General features: G+C 48.8%; 1 long non-coding RNA gene across 6 annotated transcripts in view; it reads right to left on the bottom strand.

The window, feature by feature from the left end:
* LOC116081441 overlaps positions 1-6,000 on the bottom strand; it is a 51,284-nt gene that overhangs the window by 6,155 nt on the left and 39,129 nt on the right. For 5 of the 6 annotated variants that reach the window (XR_004114892.1, XR_004114891.1, XR_004114893.1 and 2 more), the window contains exons 3-4: positions 2,636-2,673; positions 2,408-2,557 (exon numbers count right to left, since the gene is read on the bottom strand). This is a non-coding gene — a long non-coding RNA (uncharacterized LOC116081441). Of the gene's footprint in view, positions 1-2,407; positions 2,558-2,635; positions 2,674-2,996; positions 3,189-6,000 lie in introns of all 6 variants that reach the window. The other variant, XR_004114895.1, reaches the window with a different exon arrangement.

Below are 6,000 nucleotides of genomic sequence, written 5' to 3'. Positions count from 1 at the left end.
TTTTATTCCACTGACTGTAAATTACACTTAGGGAGGTTACCAGAAGTCTTGGGGAAACAGCTGAAGCCCATCTTTCTAGGAAGAAGAACTGATGGTGAGGGGGAGCCACCCCCACACTCTAGGAAGCAGCTCTCCAGCCCCTGGCCAGCTGCACAGTGGAGGAGGGCCTCTTCCAGCCTGCTGCCAGCAGGCTGCAGGGTCACGGGGCAGGGCTGTGCCTGAGCGCACACTACTCCATTGTCTGAGTGACACACCCCACTGAAGTCAATGAGAAACAGATGCGGGGACCACTCTTGCTCCGCACACCTCCAGTGTCAGCCCCGCTCACAGCCTCCAGGGTCAGCCAGGGATCTGCTTTTCATTTTACAGACAGAGAAGAGCCACAGAGGAAGGAGTGAGAGAAGCTATAGTTTCCAGAGCTCCAAAGGGAGTTGATGCAATCATAATTCAGTTCCCAACCCCCTACTTAGGAAGGCAAGACCATCCAACCAGGCAGGATGCCTGCAGCTTGGGCTATAAACTCTGGCTCTCCTCTCCTCCCCCCTGGTCCCAGCAAGCCCCTGCCTGGATCTGTAGGCTGTTCCCCAGGCTCTCAGGCCAGCAGCAAAAGAGTTCAAACGGGGTTTTCCAGTTTGCATTGTGAGAAGAAACTCTGTCGTCAATTGCAGCAGGAAGCAAGTCCCAGATAGGTGGGGTGGAAGGAATCTGGGTCTGGTGCCCCTTCACAAGGGAGCATTTCAAGCACTGGCACAAACCAGGGACAGCCATTTGGCCAGAACAAGGCATGAAGTCATATATTGGGTATAAGGAGAGGCATTGGAGCTGCCTGGGTCCTGTCCAGGCTTTTAACTGCCGGGCTGCCTCAGGCCTAAGCTCTCGGAGACCCTGCTTCCTAATCACATAGCTGGGTAGGAGACTAGTGTCAACTTGTAGGCACCAAGCCCCATAGGGGCTATTTCACCAGAGCAGGCTCACACTGCTTGCTATGCAAGTGACATGCTCCTTCAAGGCCAGCTCGTATTAGAACGTCAGCTCCCTGTGTCTTTTATCTTTCTTCGAATTCACATCAGTTGGTGTCGTGGCATGCTCATGTGTGTATTTTCCGTAACCTCAATGGGCATAACCCTATTTCCATATATTTTCCATAACCCCAATCAGGCTCTGTCTTTGGGCAAGTCTCTCCTGGGCCATCTCCGGATCCCACCTATAGCCACCATCTCTCTAGATTGTGACCCGTGTTGTCTCCAGATCAATGTGGACCATTGTGTATGGTGACTGTGTGACAGGCCAAATGCACACACACACACACACTCATATACATACACACTCACACACTCATACACACATACTCACACTCACACACTTATAATATACTCACACACACTCATATACACTCACACACATTCACACACACACTTATATACATACACATTCACACTTACTCATATACTCATATATACACTCATACACACACTCATACACACATACTCACACTCATACTCACACACTTATAATACACTCACACTCATATACACTTACACATTCACACACACACTTATATACATACACACTCACACTCACATACTCATACACACACTCATACACACGGACACACACACACTCATATACACACACACTCATACACACATACTCACACTCATACTCACTCACACACTCATATATACACCCACACACACATATACACCCACACACACATATACACTCACACACACACTCACATACATTCACACACACACGCACACACACACACACCCTGCCCCATTCTCCTCCACCAGGCCCTGTGAAGCAGTGATTAATAGTGTCCTAGTTCAAACAGAGACTTGTATGTGACCCCAGGGGAGGAATGGTAACCCCAGAACCCTAAAATGAGACAAATGGGGAAAAGTGACCTTAGAGAAGGGGCACCCTGTAAGGGGAGAGAGTCCAAACTGTAGCTGCAAATTGAGAAGGCATTGAAGAAGAGATGGAGAGTTTTGGGTTTTGAAAGGAGAAAGGCTAACTGGCCTTTGAGATGTGGAGTCAGAAAGGGAAAGACATCACGCCATGGGAATTTTGGAAAACAAGGATCACAAAGCTACTCACCATCGACAGAGTGTGCATGCAGAAGATGGGGGGGGGGGACACTGCAGGTGCGTGGGAGGGAGGCTTTCAAACATGAACATCAAGGCCTAGCCAAGGCTGTGAAGATGTGCCCACCTGGCAGCTTCCTCTGAATGTGCTAATTACACTTTCTGGTCTTCAACAAAAATAGTTTATTTGCAAGGAGGCTGAAGGCCAAGGGTGGGAGAGCATCTTCTCATAGGCAACCGGTAGGCGACCATGCTCGAAGGATAATAAACGTGTTGCTATGCAACAGCACACTCACGGCTCATGTACCGGACCTTACCATCCTTCTCAGAGAAGCTACTGGACCGGAGTCCTGGTGAGGATGAGCATTCCGAGGGAAAAAGAGAAGATGGCAGTATGGTTCAGTGATGAGGTTCCTCTTTGTATCATCTATGCCAGGCTACGGTAGCAGCTCCAGATCTCAGGGGTTCTAAAAAACACAGGTGACTTCTGATTCATGTTCCAGTCTACGGTGGGTTGGGTAGAGCCTTGCTTGGCATTGTCTTACCTTACTCAGTGGTCCAGGGTGATGGAGCAGCCGTCTAGCTGTAATGGCAGAGACAAACAAGGAAGTGAGCTAACACACACACACAAGCATGGATACACACACCTGCACATACACACACTCACATACACTCATACACATGCATACACACATGCACACACACATATAAGTGCACATACATGCACATACACACACTCATACATACACATGTACACACATACACAAGCATGGACACACACATGCATGCACATACACTCATAGACACATGCACACATACATATACACACAAGCATGGACACACACGCACGTAAACACACACATACACACACACACACACACACACATATGCTGGCTTTGCACTCACTCCCATTTCCTTGGCCTCAGCAGCCTTGTAGACACACCGCAGTTCAGTTACATGCTGCTCAGGACGACAGAATGTGGACAATGGTTCCTAGGAGCACTCCGGCCATTGCCCCCTCACACAGAGCTGCCTGCTGTCCCTGCCTGTTCCTCCCCTCAGCATGCACTCTTCTCCATGATTCCCAGTCTCCTTTGCCTGTGAGTATCAGGATGAGGTTTGGTTGAGATGACTGGACATAATGTTTACACCCCAAGTCCATAACCATAAAACGAAGGTGGACAGACAATCAAAGTGGGAGTGCAGAACAGAAGTGGAGAGCGGCAGCCCCAAGCCTCTCTCTTTCTTTTCCTTTTTTTTTTTAAAGATTTATTTATTTATTTATTTATTTATTTCATGCATATGGGTTTTCTGTCTGCATGTATGTCTACACACCAGGAGAGAGCACGGGATCCTCTGGGACTACAGTTATGGCTGGTTGTGAGCTACCATGTGGTTGCTGGGAATTGAACTCAGGACCTCTTGAAGCTCGGCCAGTGCTCTTAACCACTGAGCCATCTCTCCAGCCCCAAGCCTCTCTCTCTTTCAAGTGCAGAAATGGAATCAAAGGAAAAACCATGTCGGCAGAATTCCAGGAGGGACCAAAAGTCTATGCAATGCCCTTCTCTTGAGGACTAAGTAGGACTTGTAAAGATGGGGGGATGCCATCCCATGCCTCCGTTCCTTTACCAAGCAGGAACCATTGCAGATGTAATGAGAGCAAGCCAATCCCTCTCCTGCTGGCCTCTGTGTTATGAACCTTCTGTGGAGAGTACCATGGGGCTTGGATGGGAGCGTGGCAGGTGAGGTCTCAGTCACACACCTGCACTAGCTGAATTCTGACAAAAATCCAAGAGACCCTGAAGGAGCCTGAGCTCCAGGGAGGTCAGTCACAGCAGACACCGCCATTTTAGCCTGGCAAGACCCTTCCTGAGAAGCCAGCCTCTGCACACATCTCCTAACACTAAGGTTATTATGGAGAAAGCATGCGGGTCGTCCACCCGCTAAGTTTAAGGGGATTTCTTCTACATGGTTACAAGATCAGTACACAGCCCTAGCAGTACACAACTCCTGCCTTTGTGTTTCCCTGCTGTGCCTGGGCGGCTGGGTGGCTGAGGTCCCCAGGAAGACAAGCTATATAAACACCATGGTCTCTCGTTCTCTATTCTTTGCACCATTCAAGCCATCTTAGGCGTCAATGACAGATGTTGTTCAGAAATAGAGGTATTGCTTCACCAAGCGCCCCTACCCCTGCCCTGCTCAGAGTCCCACATTAACCTTCTTTTGCTGGGGACACCAATTCTGAGCCTCTTACTGAACACACACTTCATATTCCAGGTACAGAATGTCTTGGATGCCCCCCTTTAAGTGCCTGAGGACTGATCACCTCTAGTGCAGATGGCAAGGTAACCCCTGAACAGCCTGTACTCCTGAGTGGGCACAGGCAAAAGCCAAGTAGAGAGTTAGAAAGGGAAGGAGTCTTTGAAAACCTTGAGGCTCAAGGTTATCAGGAACTGGCAAGGCAGGAGGTGGGCAGGAGACTTGGTTGGCCGCTGTTGTATGGTGCGTCAAATCACCAATATCAGACTTTGACAGAGAGAGGGTGTCAGCAAGGAAAGGCCATCGGGAGAGCACTACAGGGACACCACTGTACCCTCAGGCAGCTGCCGTCTGACCTCTGCACTGAACCGACCCCTGATGCCCTCTCTCCCCTGAATTACCCAACCTTCATAGTGCCCAGCCCTGCCCACTGCCTCACTCTGTAACCTACAGTGTCCGCTGTTTAAGTCAAGGCTCACCCATCTCTCTCTGGGAGATGCTGAACCCCTCAGCCTCCCTGCTTCCTAACCATGCAACTGTATCCAGGAGGTCCATTCATGGAGAAGGGAACCAACTCTCATTACACATTTATGATCAGAGCCATTTACAGAGAAACCCCCATGATGACCTGGAGGAGAACAGTGGTGTCTTCAAACCCGAGGCTCAAAAGAATTTACTTCTTCCCAATTCAAAGGGCCGGAGAGGGGCCAGCTGACCCTGGGTCTGAACCTCCACTCACAACCCCCACGCAAATCTAAAAGTTCCTTCCTTCTTTCCTTCTGTGTTTTCCCTCCTTGCATTTCTTCTCTTTCCCTCCTCCTCCTCTCCTCTGCCTCACTCCTTGGAACTTGAGATCCCCCTGCTTCTGCCTCCAGAGCACAGGGATTATAGTTCCGGCCACTGCACCTGGAACATGGGGATTGCAGCTCTGCCCACCACACCTGGCTCCTGTATCGGTCTTATTTCCAACTCCACTCCATTTATTTCCCTGATTGAAATTCTTCAAAGAAACCCTATTGCTTTAAAAAAAAATAATTTTAGTATTCTGAGTCAGCACAGAACTAATATGAAAATGTCTTGTCTTAGTCTTCCATTCCTCTCTAATCACGTACTACAGTGTGAGTGATTTGATACATGATGGAATTCCTTATGGCTAGGAGTCCAGGTCAAGGCAGCTATGGGGCAGATCCTCGCGGCAGAGCTACTTTCTGTTTCTAAGATGGTGCCTGTGTCTCCTGAAGGGAAGCAACACTGTCCTCACTCGGCTGAAGACAGAAGGACAAACTCCCTTTTCAAGTCCTGGTGTGTGTGTGCTTATATGAGCAGTAGTGTGTATGGAGGGCAGACGAACTGGCAGGTCTGTTCCAGTATCAATGAGTGACAACAGGCGCCTGGCTGTTCCCTCTCCTAGGTGACATCTCTACTGAGATCCTAACGAATGAGCGGTGGAGTTGGGGATGCAGCCTTGGAGAACAGAAAGCCACTTTTCTTACTTTATTAACACAATTTCTATGTTTGAGATTAACGTATCCACCAAAAAGAATGAATATGTGTGTGTATGCTGTATGTATAAGTACATATGTGTGTATGAGTCTTTGTGTGTGTGCATGCATGTGAGTGTGTGTATGTGTGAGTTTCATACATGTGTTAG

This window comes from Mastomys coucha, unplaced genomic scaffold, assembly GCF_008632895.1.
Source record: "Mastomys coucha isolate ucsf_1 unplaced genomic scaffold, UCSF_Mcou_1 pScaffold7, whole genome shotgun sequence".
NCBI classification, from domain to species: Eukaryota; Metazoa; Chordata; class Mammalia; order Rodentia; family Muridae; genus Mastomys; species Mastomys coucha.
Note: the sequence above shows the minus strand (reverse complement) of the source record. Positions and strands in the feature narration are given on the sequence as shown.